This window comes from Dendrobates tinctorius, unplaced genomic scaffold (genome assembly GCF_039654945.1).
Source record: "Dendrobates tinctorius isolate UK_male_01 unplaced genomic scaffold, ASM3965494v1 ptg000062l, whole genome shotgun sequence".
In the NCBI taxonomy this organism is placed as follows: Eukaryota; Metazoa; Chordata; class Amphibia; order Anura; family Dendrobatidae; genus Dendrobates; species Dendrobates tinctorius.
Window position 1 is genome coordinate 35754496 of NW_027361730.1, and position 13984 is coordinate 35768479.

The following is a 13984-nucleotide window of genomic DNA, read 5'->3' on the forward strand; positions in this document are numbered from 1 at the left end:
CTGGCTAGGCCACTCCAGGACCTTGAAATGCTTCTTACAAAGCCACTCCTTCGTTGCCCTGGCGGTGTGCTTTGGATCATTGTCATGTTGAAAGACCCAGCCACGTTTCATCTTCAATGCCCTTGCTGATGGAAGGAGGTTTGCACTCAAAATCTCACGATACATGGCCCCATTCATTCTTTCATGTACCCGGATCAGTCGTCCTGGCCCCTTTGCAGAGAAACAGCCCCAAAGCATGATGTTTCCACCACCATGCTTTACAGTAGGTATGGTGTTTGATGGATGCAACTCAGTATTCTTTTTCCTCCAAACACGACAAGTTGTGTTTCTACCAAACAGTTCCAGTTTGGTTTCATCAGACCATAGGACATTCTCCCAAAACTCCTCTGGATCATCCAAATGCTCTCTAGCAAACTTCAGACGGGCCCGGACATGTACAGGCTTAAGCAGTGGGACACGTCTGGCACTGCAGGATCTGAGTCCATGGTGGCGTAGTGTGTTACTTATGGTAGGCCTTGTTACATTGGTCCCAGCTCTCTGCAGTTCATTCACTAGGTCCCCCCACGTGGTTCTGGGATTTTTGCTCACCGTTATTGTGATCATTCTGACCCCACGGGGTGGGATTTTGCGTGGAGCACCAGATCGAGGGAGATTATCAGTGGTCTTGTATGTCTTCCATTTTCTAGTTATTGCTCCCACAGTTGATTTCTTCACTCCAAGCTGGTTGGCTATTGCAGATTCAGTCTTCCCAGCCTGGTGCAGGGCTACAATTTTGTTTCTGGTGTCCTTTGACAGCTCTTTGGTCTTCACCATAGTGGAGTTTGGAGTCAGACTGTTTGAGGGTGTGCACAGGTGTCTTTTTATACTGATAACAAGTTTAAACAGGTGCCATTACTACAGGTAATGAGTGGAGGAAAGAGGAGACTCTTAAAGAAGAAGTTACAGGTCTGTGAGAGCCAGAAATCTTGATTGCTTGTTTCTGACCAAATACTTATTTTCCACCATAATATGCAAATAAAATGAAAAAAAAACAGACAATGTGATTTTCTGGATTTTTTTTTCTCAGTTTGTCTCCTATAGTTGAGGTCTACCTATGATGTAAATTACAGACGCCTCTCATCTTTTTAAGTGGTGGAACTTGCACTATTGCTGACTGACTAAATACTTTTTTTCCCCACTGTATGTACAAGTATATCAGAGGGCAATACAGAGATCTCTCCAATGAACTGTTTGTACCAAGGACTGTGACAAGAACAAGGGGGCATTCTCTTCGTTTGGAGGAAAGACAATTTCTGCACCAGCATAGAAGAGGGTTCATCACGGTAAGAGCAGTGAGGCTCTGGAATTCTCTTCCTGAGGAAGTGGTGATGGCCAACTCACTGAATAAATTTAAGAAAGGAATGGATGCTTTTCTTGTGAGTAACAGTATAGAAGGTTACGAATAACAGAATATTATAGGTAGATGGTTGACCCAGCTTAGGGGAAGGAATTGTTTTCCCTATGGAGAAAATTGGCTTCTACTCTGTGGGTTTTTTTGCCTTCCCCAGGATCAACAATGCAGAACAGCTGCACTAAAAATAGGCTGAACTAGTTGGACATAAGGTCTTCCTTCAGCTTTCAAAACTATGTTATGTATTGTAAAAGAGAAAACAAAGTAAGAACCAAACATTATTGGAGCAAAGTCTCACGCTCCTATCAAAAAGCAAACAGGGATACCATCACTGAACTCAGTGTCCGGTATTGTTGGTAAACTGGATACCTGCAGGAAAAGCCCCAATTAGACCATTAGTAAAAGAATTTAGGTTAGCAATAAGTACATTAGGATTCCTTTGCAGGGGATCCCTTATGGGACCGCAGCCACTCAGCCGCCTCCGCTGGATCCGTAAAAAACACGGAGGAGCCCCCGTGGACAACTCGGAGCCGGATAGACCATTGTATATATAACGTTCCTCTCTCTGAGCCGCTTCTTGATTTCGATGAATTGTGCCCGCTGTTTCTGAAGTTCCATGGAAAAATCCGGGAAAATCGAGATCACGGCATTGTTGAACTTGATAGGACTTTTTTGCCGTGCAAGACGCAGAATAGTGTGTCTGTCTTTACAGTTGAGGAGACGTGCCAGGAAAAGTCTAGGTGGGGCTGCCGGAGGAAGGGGTTTTGTAGGAACCCTATGAGCCCTTTCGACGGCGAATACTGGAGAGAATTCATCCCCCAAAGCAGCCTTGAGCCAGCCCTCCAAAAATTGCTCAGGATTTTGACCTTCTGAGCGTTCCGGCAGACCAATGACACGGATATTATTCCGACGCATTCTATTCTCCAGGTCGTCCGCTTTCTGCCCCCAGGCGTTCACAGAGCCTGCCACTTTTGTTAACTTGGCCTCCATAGGCGTGATGGTGTCCTCTACCTGGGACACTCTTGTCTCCTCTTCCGTAATTCGCCCCCTCATGGTTTGCATATCTTGCCGAAGTCGTCCCACCTCAGTGTATACGTCCTCTATTTTCTCAGTTAGGGATGTCCTAGTTAAGGAGATGGCCTGCATCAACTGTTTGGATGCCTGTTTAAGGGTCAGTTCTTCCTGCTAAGACTCCTCCTCACCCCCAGAGGGACGGTTTTTACGCTGAACTTGAGAGGGATTATTTCTAAGAGACCGTGCACTTTCAGAGGGATCAAGTCTGGCAAACTCTTTTAATTTTTCTGCTGCTCCTGACTCCAACCAGGCATGACATCTGATGCTCGGAGTGAGCATTCATAATACATCATGGGCCTCCTGATGAACTCCTTTTACGGGAGGGAAACGCGTCGAGGCGATTTTTCATTGGCCATGAGCTAAGTTCTTACATATTTGTCAATTTTGTTGATTTAATACTTGAGGATAGTGCAATTTGAGCCGGGTGATCAATGGCTTATTGTTTTTGGGCATGAAGCAATATGAAAATATGCTGTTATGGGGGATTAGAGGTAATAGCAGCGGTTGGTGATTTGAGAAATGTTTATTAATGCTGTTTATTAATACTCAGATGGTTGTATATCTGTTTTGACTGATACCTTACCCCCTTTATTTGAAACTGTCTTTGTCAAAGTACTATCACCCCGCCTACTATATATATTGAGGTGATTTTTCAGTGGCCATGAGCTAAGTTCCTACATATTTGTTAATATGCTGATTTTTTTTTTTTTTTTTTTTTTTGGGACAGTGCAATTTTGAGCCTGAGCGATCAATGGCTCATTGTTTTCGGCATGATGCAATATGAAAAATGTGTTGTTGGGGATTAGAGGCAATAGCAGCTTTTTGTGATGTGAGAAATGTACAATAATGCTGCTTAAAGAACATTTAAATGATTGTGTATCTGTTCTGATTGATATCTTACCCCCTTTACTTGCAACTGCCTTTGCTAATGCACTATTATCCCATACACTGTACACATCAGTTTGCAGATACATTTTTTTGTTATTATTATTAAAACATTTTTTGTCTTTGGGGGGGATCTTTTCAGGGATAATTCTAAGTTATTACCCCTGTCTCCCTTGGCCATATGTTCTGACACCCTCTTTCCTCTTTCTGGGTGAGAAGTGTAGGGGTCAGTAAGGGTCAGCCCACGTGGAGCGGAAGCACCAGAGTAACGTAGGGTGTAAAAGCTCCGCTGTCAGGCAGGGAGACACCTAAATAGGGTTATTTAGACCCCTTTTCCTCCCAAAGCAAATATTTACAAATCTGCCAAAAATTAGAGTTTTTTCCAGTTACTATTCCTCACATTTTTGTCTTGGTGGTTTGTGGCATGGGGTTATTATTTATTATATTTTTGTCCCCGGCCATCTGTTGTACTCCAAGCTGATGTCATTTAGATAGGAGTCAACAGGGTGATTAGGGAGAGCCGCCGAGGAGCTGGGGCGCCATTTGCGTATCAAGATGGTGCCAACCTCCGCTGTCAGGTAGGAGAGAGATATAGGGCCCTATAGGGACAAATAGGTTTGTGACCCTCTACCTGACATTGGAACGACTCTCTAGTGTTTGTGGCTGGATTTTGAAAATCAGCAATAAGCCTATTTTTGTTTGCCTGTTTTTTGAAGTTTTGAAAACTTTTTAATGATTGGTTAATAAAGTATCTTTTAAGGATTGATTTTTTTTGTATATGAGCTGCTCCTGACCCCCCTTAGAACGATTCATGATCAATGGCATTATGGCAGAGCAAGATAATTAGAGGTATATACTTCGGGGATTTCCCACTTCAGATGATGAACACAGCAGGGCTATTATTAGATGATTATGGCCCAGGAACAGCTCCTATGGGGGGGCCACGTGAAATTGTGAGGGTGGTGTCTGGTGCTGACTCAATAGGGTTTCTGGGGGGAAGGGGGGGCCCGCAGCACCCACAGAGAGAGCAGCAGTTGGGGGGGGGGAGAGTCCAGAGCAGTGGGGGGGGGAGAACGCGGGGCCCAATCTTCCAGGGCACTCACCGCGCGTCCCCTCAAGTCCTCAGTATGCTTGTTCACTGCCCGGGTAGCGCTGCAGCTCTCACTGACAGAGCACGTGGCTAAGATGGCCGCCGCCTCGTGCAGGCCCCGCTGCCCGTCCCTTCCTCCCTGGCCGTTAGCTCACCAGAGCCGCTCCACGTCCTCCCGCGGGGGTCCAGTGGGGTCCTGATATCCAGGGGTCCTGATATCCGGGAGTCCGGATACTGCCAGGTATGCCGCAGTGATAATATCCTGGTTGCAGGATAAAAGCAGGATTCTTGGGAGCTCTCCCAACATGCGTCCTCTCTCTTCAGCTACATAGCCACGCCCCAAGGGGAGCTCTTTTTAGACATTTTATTCTGTTTAATTGCAAATCACACTTACAGTAAAGATGATGTTGCATTAAAGGAGTTCTCCACTAGTGCCATATTGATGATCTATCCTCGGATAAACTCTTCAATATCAGATTGGCTGGGAGCCAAAAACCGGCACCAGCTCTGGCAGGACAGATATTAAACAGTGTGAGGAGCAGAACGCAACACCTCCTATTTAGTGGCCGCTCACAGATACTGCTGATCGGCTGTACCGCAAGTTTATCTATAGCCCTCATATTTACCCAACAGAAATTAAAACAATATCCTTTTGCTCTCTATTGGGTTGTTAGAATTTGGTACACCTAAACAAAAAAAAAAGGGGGGGGGGGATAGAATAGCGGTGTACACTGATATTCCATAGAGCTTTACACAGTAAAAAGTTATCATTTTCATTGAGGTTTTCACCCTATTAAATGTTTAGTAAATGGGTTAGAATGAAATCAGCAACCACCTCTGCAATGAAATGCCCAAATTGCATATGCAAATTCTCTCATCCAATTTGTTGTAAACATTTTCTGCAGCATGTGACTATAGACTTACTATACAGTGACTTGCAAAATTAATTAACACCCCCCCCCCTGACATTTTTCATGTTTTGCTACTTCACAACCTGGAATTTCACTGTTTTTCTCTTTTTCTTTTTTCGAGGGCTTGCATCAGTTCATGTAAAGAACATGCCTACAACTGTGAACATTTGGTTTTCTTTTTATTGTGAAGCAAATAGGACAAAATAGCTGAAAACTTCAGTGTGCATAACTTTTTGCCACCACCCCCCCCCCCTTAAAGTCAGTACTTTGGAGAGCCTCCTTTTGCGACAATTACAGCTGCAAGTCGCTTTCCATATCTTGCCACTGGGATTTTTATCCAGTCCAAAAGGCAAAACTGCTCCAGCTCCTTCAAGTTAGATGGTTTCTTCTGGTGAACAACAATCCTCAAGTCTGACCACAGATTCTCAACTGGATTAAGGTCTGGGCTTTGACTAGGCCATTCCATAACATTTACATGTTTCTCCTTAAATCACTTGAGCGTTGCTTTAGCAGTATGCTTTGGGTCATTGTCTTGCTGGAAGTTGAACCTCCGTCCCAGTCTCAAAACACTGACAAACTGAAACAAGTCTTGTTCAAGATTGTGCCTGTATTTTGCACCATCCATCTTCCCCTTGACTCGGACTATTTTTCCTGTCCCTGCTGTCAAAAAGCATCCTCACAGCATGTTGCTGCCACCACCATGTTTCACTGTGAGTATAGTGTTGTTGAGGTGATGAGCTGTGTTAGTTTGGCTCCAGACATATCGTTTATCTTGGTGGCCAAAAAGTTCAATTTTTATCTCATCTAACTATAGCACCTTCCTCCATACACTTGGGGAGTCTCCCACATGTATTTTGCCAAACTTAAAATGAACCTTACAATTTTTGTGTCTAATGTATCAAAATAGGTAAAGAGCCAAGGTGGGGGGGGACTTTTGCAAGCCACTGTACATTCCTAGACAGTGAAATATGTCACATCCTTCCACCAAAGACATGTATTCAAAGCTTTTTACCAGCATATGAGTGATATTGACGGTATTCGCACAGTGTATGCATGGTCTTGCTAATCTGGCATTAGATTGTCGTTCAGTGTGCTGCCATGTGAAGGTGGCCTAAGTCTTCTGTCGCTTGTAAGTAGGCATCAGTCCAGTACATAGAAGGGGTGTACAGGGAAATATTGGTCCCTGCTTCCTTTTTCAGCATTTAGAGCTCTGAGCTGGGTTTATGTTCTCATTATTATTTTATTATATAAAACACTTGACCTGGACATATTTGGTACATATGCTGCATAGAAGTTAAACCCCATTCTTAGCTTGTATCCTTATACTGTAATGTTTGCGTCTGTAGATTGTATTAATTTTTTTGTTTTTAATTATCTTTTTTTTCTCTACATTTTTGCATGACAGGAGACTTCAGAACTTCAGGACCCTGTCTACGTAAAGTCATGTGACTGGATCACAGGACACATCTGGAATGAGTCAGTGCATCAGTTGAATGGTGTTTCTTCAGCCAGAGTTTCTCCATAAAGGGCTTCTGAGGTATCGCTCTGATCCAGGACACACAGGCCCAATTATTTTGCCCCTTCCACGAGCTTGGTTGACTCCTCCCTGAGTTTGGGAGATCTCGTTTTGCAGAACAGGACTGTATTTATTCAGTGCAACCTCCATTGGACTGATAAGACATGGGTTTTCTTTTCTCACACTGGGGGAAATACCATGCTCCACATTAAACACCTCATTCATGTAATACAACGTTCTGGGTCAGGATCGTGCATCCTTTGCTTACAGACTTCTGGTTAAATGTTATTTTGAAGTTCTAAGATGAATTTGTTTTTGTCCTTTGTTGCTACACTCCGTCAGTCATGACTATTCAGTTATGGATTTTCAGGTGTTCGAATTTCATGTGTCCCAGGAGCCAAGGGATGGCATTGCTTCAGAGATGTCCTCACGAATCAGTATATAAGAAGTACAGTTTTGGGTCTTGTCGCATTACCTGGAAGTAACTGTTGGCACCCAGTTTTTAATCTTAACACTTCTTATGTTTCTCTTCTGATAAAATACCTGTTCTGTTTTTCCGTGGTGATTGCCAGTACAAGATCTATGCTTAGTGTCTGAGCACAAGTGGCAAAAAAAAAAAGAGAGTACCGTTTTATGGCTCCTATTGACATCATATATTTGTAGCTCTGCCCAATCAGCACCGTACCACCTTGTCTCCACGTTCGTCTTTTTGATTAGTCAAGCATTGTCCGTTTTTTTTTTCCTCTTTTCATATCCTCTACTTTGATGATCTCCTTAAAGAAAATGTAAAAAATATTCATTCTGGTTATAAATGAGTGATGTGAAAACAGTAATGCTGAACTTCTACGGACACATCCTAGCTGTGTATAATGTATATAGACCTCAAAGAAAAAGGTTCTTTTATAAGACACTAATCTGAAATTGGGGAGAGATTTCACATGTGCATTTTAAATCTGTTTAACCACTAAATGTTTAGCGCCCCCATGGCAGGATGCCATGGCTTTAGCATTGCAAATCCAACTCCATTGCAGTTTTTCACTCTTAACTACCCTGTCTTTCCAATTATTTTTATGTTACAGCATGCAAAGTACAATGCGGACACCTGTGACTGCAGGAATGTAGTTTCCCCATGTCAGAAAATGATAAAACCTATAAGGTTTGTGACCCTTTTATACAAAGATGCACTTTGTGTATTTGTGGACTTGGATATACCAGACACACAGTGTGGATATGAACCGTTCCACCTGTTAAACATACCGCTATCCCCATCAGCGATAGAACAGAGAGTATCTTGTCGTGCAGACTTCATTACTGAGCATGCTACTTAACTTTTACAGTCACAACGTGTTTTATTGTATTTAAGCCCCATTCTCTTATGTAAAAAAAACTTTACATTGGTTTCAAAATATCTTAGAAAAAGAATGCAATTTTCACGATATCAGATATCGTGTGATCGTTAAGAAATGATTAAAGAAGTTATCCATTACTTGGACACCTTCCAATAACCCATGCTTGGCCCCGAAAAAAAAATAAAAGCTTACACTCCCCTTCTGTGCTGACACCGTTCCCAAAGTGTCAGCAGTCGCTCTTTTCGGTGCTCCCGTGCTGTTGTAAAATGTGCCCCTGGCACCCAATCAGCGCTGGCATCACCGTGCCTGGCTCCTGTCGGTTTGAATTGAAGTGAGAGATCATCTGCAGCCCGGACTTCCTCTTCATGTTCAGTTTGTCCGAAGACGGGGACAGTGACACCAGCGCTGATTGGGCGCCTGGGTCACGTGTCACAACAACAGCATGAGAGCCCCGGGACCCTGAGTGCCGACATCGCTAGAATGGTGACCTCACAGAAGGTACGTATCGGGGTTATTTTTTTTTAAAAAAAGATGTTGTCCAAGTAGTGGACTATCACATTAAGACTTGCTGCTATTTTCCAACAGTTTGCTGGTACTGTAACTAAGTACTGTACGTTTGTCATCAGTTTTGTCTCGCCAATACTTGGGTCTTTGGTTTATTTTTATTTTTTTTATCTTCTCCTCTTCCTCACTTACTGTACAACCTTAAATTTTATTGGGCCATTTTATTTTTTTTATTTCCTCTCTGGAATTTTTACCCAGAGTTACAGTCCAGTTTTACAATGCCCTGTAATGATGCACAATATATGCTGAAAGTTTTTTTTTTTTTATAGACATCCACTGTCTGCTAGTTGCACCTCATCTAGCCCAAGAGGTGACCTGAAGGAATTTCGTTAAAAATAATTAAAAAAAAAATGTATTTAACCCTTTCTGGAAGTTTTCCAATAAAGTTCTTTTGTATTGCTTGGTTGTAAACAGACGTTATTGTATATGGAATAAACATTACCCCCTACCATCATTATAGTGGGATAATTGGGAGGGATCATGCTCTTCCTTTTTGACCCTGAAATATCTGTATAAAGATGTAAAATTATTTTTCTGTTATGTAGTTTTTTTGTTTGTTTTTTTGAATCTGGTTTAAAGTTCTTTTTGTGGTAAAGTTAATTTTTTTGCCCTGCAGTTTAAAAAAAATACACAAGTTTTGTTTTATCAGATATGTGGTTTTCTGAATGTTTTGTAACACAATATAAAATTTAGGTTTAATGTTAATGATGTTTATGTTAAAGCAGCACTCCTCTTCCTCCCATCAAAATTTTTCTCTCTAAATATATTGCAATTATCATATTATATAGCACTGTCTACTTACAATTGCTCAATTTGGCTTTCTGACCAGGTACGGTAATTCTTCTCTCTTCCATTAGGTCTGTGACATCACGTATTAGAAAGCAGACTAGCTGAATCCTTTTAAGCTCTATGTAGAAGCAGGAGGTCAATTTTCAAGTCTTTGGAAGGGGAGTTGAGCGGAGAAGCTGGGTCAGGAATTGAAAAGGAGGATCACTCATACAGGTTAAATTGACCTCCTGTTTCTACATAGAGCAAGTCCACAGTGGCTTGTCCCCACCCGTTGTCCTGGACTGACAGATATCTGCCTGCATTCATGTATAGGGAGAGACCTGTCACTCAAAGGCAGCCGGCAGAAAGAAGCCACCGTGGTCCTGCCTGTCCAACTAGGCTCCTGTGTGGCTAGGTCCAAGACAGGTATTAAACTATGTTTGTCTCTGAAACGCTGCAGTGTTTCAGTGTTAAAGATACCTGGCTGAGATCATACAGCCAGTGTGTGATACATGCTGATCGTGGATCGGGCAGCATGTATCAGCGGTCAGGTTCAATGTAACAACAATCTAGATTACAGAAAAAGTGGGTATCAGAAAAGAGTAGTTTGTATACAGTACTAAATACCAAATTAAAAGTTAAATTTTTATTGTTACTTGTTGTTTAAATGGTACACCATTAAAGGGGTACTCCAGGGAAATAAAAAAAAAAAGTTGTACTGTCCCTGTCCTCATAAATATGATGATGATGTGCCCAGTGCAGTTCTATTACCTTTACAACGCTTGTAATTCAGTGTGACAAGAGCTGCTCCTCACTGCTCCCCCTCCCAACTGTGACATTATGTCACACAGCAGTGTGAAGCTCCCAGACCCCTGTTCCCTGCAGATAATAACAGTTTATCAGGAGATTGGCTGATAGTAACAGCAAGGAGTTGCACACTGATGTAGCACTCCTGTTATGCCCCCTGATAATGTCACCTTGTCTGCAGTCAGAGGTGATGGGGTGTGACCTGTTCCTCACTTTTAGCAGCAGCAAGCACCCTGATAATGTATCCTTCATTGCAGGAGACGAGGGCATGGCGGGATCAGTGAGGAGCACTTCCTGTGACATTGAGTTACAAGTGTTATAAAGGTAATATAAGGCTGGTTTCACACTTGCGTTTATTTGCTCAGCAATTTTGCGCATAAATGCGCATGCGTTTTTTTCCTATACATAACATGGGTGCGCACAGTCATGCGTTTGTATGTGCATGCGTTTTTTTGTAGTGTGCGCCCGGGCGCACAAAATGCATCCTGTTGCATTTTTTCTGCGTCCGACCTGTCTCAAAAAAACGCATGTGCACGCAATGTGCACAAAATTCACCAAAAACACATTATAGTCTATGGGAGCGCTGACGTGCGTAAGGTTATGCGCACGTCAGCGCAAAAAAAGCATGCGTTTTTTTTTTTTTAAAAACCATGTGCAAAAAACTAGAAAACGCATGATGCGTTTTTTATGCGCGTTTGCACTGCGCACGCAGCGCAAAAGAACGCAAGTGTGAAAGTAGCCTAACTGCGCTGGGCATCTCATCTTCATAGTTTAGTTTAGGGCAGGGACAGTACAAAATGTTTTGATCTCTCTAGAGTATCCCTTTAAATGCAAAAGAGCATGCAACAAAAGCAACATTAAATTGACCAGTTGTTTTTTTTTACACTGTGTTCCAAATTATGCAAAAATATTTCCTCATATTTTCTCTAAATTACCTATATGAATTGCAGTCATTGTTATTTTCCAGTCATCTAATATTCTAGTATAATTGCAATGTTTTTGAACAAACTGCCTATGAAAACAGTATATTTTTAAAAATATCGTATTTTTCCGACCATAAGACACACTTTTTTCCCCCAAAATTTTGGGGGAAAGTGGGGGGGTGCGTCTTATGGTCGCAATACACGGTACTGGTGGCAGCGGGCGGCGCTCTGCGGTGCGGTGGTGGCAGCGGGCTGTGCTCTGGTGCAGGGGCGGCGGCTCCACCAGCATTTCTTCTCAACCCGGAGGCCTCCGCACTTCCCTTGCTGGCCGCCGCCATGTTGCGGTGGCCTCCGGGAGCATGGACGCCGGGAATATGGCCGCCGGTCCGGGGACGGCGCATGCGCAGCTTCAGATCTCGTCCCGAGATCTCGTTGCCGAGATTTGAATCTCGTCCCCCGAGATCTCGGGACGAGATCTGATCCCGCGCATGTGCCGTCCCCGGACTGGCGGCCATCTTTCCGGCGTCCATGCTCCCGGAGGCCACGGCAACATGGCGGCGGCCAGCAAGGGAAGTGCTGGGGGCCTCCGGGCTGCGAAGAAATGCCGGCGGAGCCGCCGCCCCTGCACCGGAGCACAGCCCGCTGCCACCACCGCACCGCAGAGCGCCGCCCGCTGCCAACACCGCAGAGCCCACCTGCCCCAGCACAGCTGCCCCTGCCCCAGCACAGCTGCCCCTGCCCCAGCACAGCTGCCCCTGCCTCAGCACAGCTGCCCCTGCCCCTGCACAGCTGCCCCTTCCCCAGCACAGCTGCCCCTGCCTCAGCACAGCTGCCCCAGCACAGCTGCCCCTACCCCAGCGCAGCTGCACCAGCACAACCAACCTGCCCCAGCACAGAGCCGCCACCGCACGAGCCTGGACCACTGAATGACCCCTGTGACTACTTCTCCACCTGTGCCGGATCCCTTCCCAGGTAAGCTGAATTCGGACTGTAAGACGAACCCCCATTTGACACATTATTTTTTTCCCCTATTTTCCTACTGAAAATTGGGGTGCGTCTTATGGTCCGGTGCGTCTTATAGTACGAAAAATACAGTAATAAACACTCAAAATGCATGTTCCAAATTATTATGCACAGCAGAGTTTTCAACCTTTTTATTTTTATTTTGAACAAAAAAAATGGTCAATTGTGAAATTATAAGCATTATCAGCTTATTACAAAATGAAATCAAACAGTTTTCAAGTCAAAACTTTATTCTAGGTGATGTTACATTTGCACATAGGACCCCTTGTTCGAAAGAAGCTTCTGAACTCTCTCGTCCATTGAATTTGTCAGTTTTTGGATGGTTTGTGCTTAAATTGTTTTGCATGTGGACAGAATACCCTCCCAGAGTTGTTGCTTAGATGTGAACTGCCTCCCGCCATCATAGACACTCCTTTTGATGATGCTCCAGAGGTTCTCAATGGGGTTGAGGTCCGGGGAAGATGGTGGCCACACCATAAGTTTGTCCTCTTTTATGCACATAGCAGCCAGAGATGCAGATGTGTTATTTGCAGCATGAGACGGTGCATTATCATGCATGAAAATGATCTTGCTGCGGAAAGCACGGTTCTTCCTCTTGAACCATGGCAGGAAGTGCTGTGTTAGAAACTCCACATAGATTATGGAGTTCTTCTTTACCCCTTCAGGGATCCTAAAGGGGCCGACAATCTCTCTCCCCATGATTCCAGCCCAAAACATTACTCCACCTCCTCCTTGTTGGCGCCTTAGCCGTGTTTTCATGGGGTGTCCATCAACCAGCCATCCTCCACTCCATCCACCTGGACCATCGAGCGTTGCACGGCACTCATCGGTGAACGAAACAGTTTGGAAGTCAGTCTTCATGTATCGTTTGGCCCACTGGAGCAGTTTCTGCTTGTGTGCAGTGGATAGAGGTGGTCGATAGGATGGTTTACGCACAGCTGCAAACCTCTGAAGGACCCTGCATCTTGTTCGAGGGACGTTGGAGGCACCGGCAGCTTCAAAAACTTGTCTGCTGCTATGACAAGGCATTTTTGCAGCTGCTCTTTTAACCTGACGCAATTGCCTGTTGGAAGGAGTCCTCAATTTTTCCTTATCAGCACGCACACGTGTGTGCTGGGAATCAGCTACATCCTTCTTGATTGTGCGATGATCACGATGAAGTGTCTTGGCAATGTTGATTGTAGTCATGCCTTGACCTAAATACTCCACAATTTTTTGCTTCTCAGCAGCCGACATCCTTTTTCTTGCCCATTTTGGCAAAAAATGTAGGCTGCTTAATAATGTGGAACAGCCTTCTTAAGTAGTCTTGCCTTTATTTGGACACACCTGCCAAACTAATTTGCACAGGTATCTGCAATTGCTTTCAGTGATATAAAGAGCCCTGACACACATCACCATCAATGAGTTTAAATGACAAACAAAAATATTCTAACCTGATCACTCCTAAACTCTTTTTGCATAATAATTTGGAACACAGTTTATATGTCAAATTTGTAAGGGCAATGGATCCTAAATATGCAAATTTATACAGAACGTCCTGGTTGTGACACTTGGCAATGGTGCTCCTCATCGGCTATACCCTAAAAGACTCTGGTCTACAAAAATTATGCATTTAAAACTGTATACTATCCAGATGTATCATTCCCTCAACCACAAATGTGTGTGTGTGTATACAGAGGACGAA

At 43.8% G+C, this 13984-nt stretch overlaps 1 protein-coding gene across 3 annotated transcripts in view; it reads left to right on the plus strand.

Annotated features, from left to right (window-relative positions):
- The window catches only part of ZNF609 (zinc finger protein 609), a 182115-nt gene extending 172686 nt beyond the window's left edge, over nt 1-9429 (plus strand). For all 3 annotated transcript variants that reach the window (XM_073579524.1, XM_073579525.1, XM_073579523.1), the window contains exon 10: nt 6756-9429. The gene's annotated coding sequence lies outside the window, so the exon portion shown is untranslated. The remainder of the gene's footprint in view (nt 1-6755) is intronic.
- The last annotated feature ends 4555 nt before the right edge of the window (nt 9430-13984 follow it).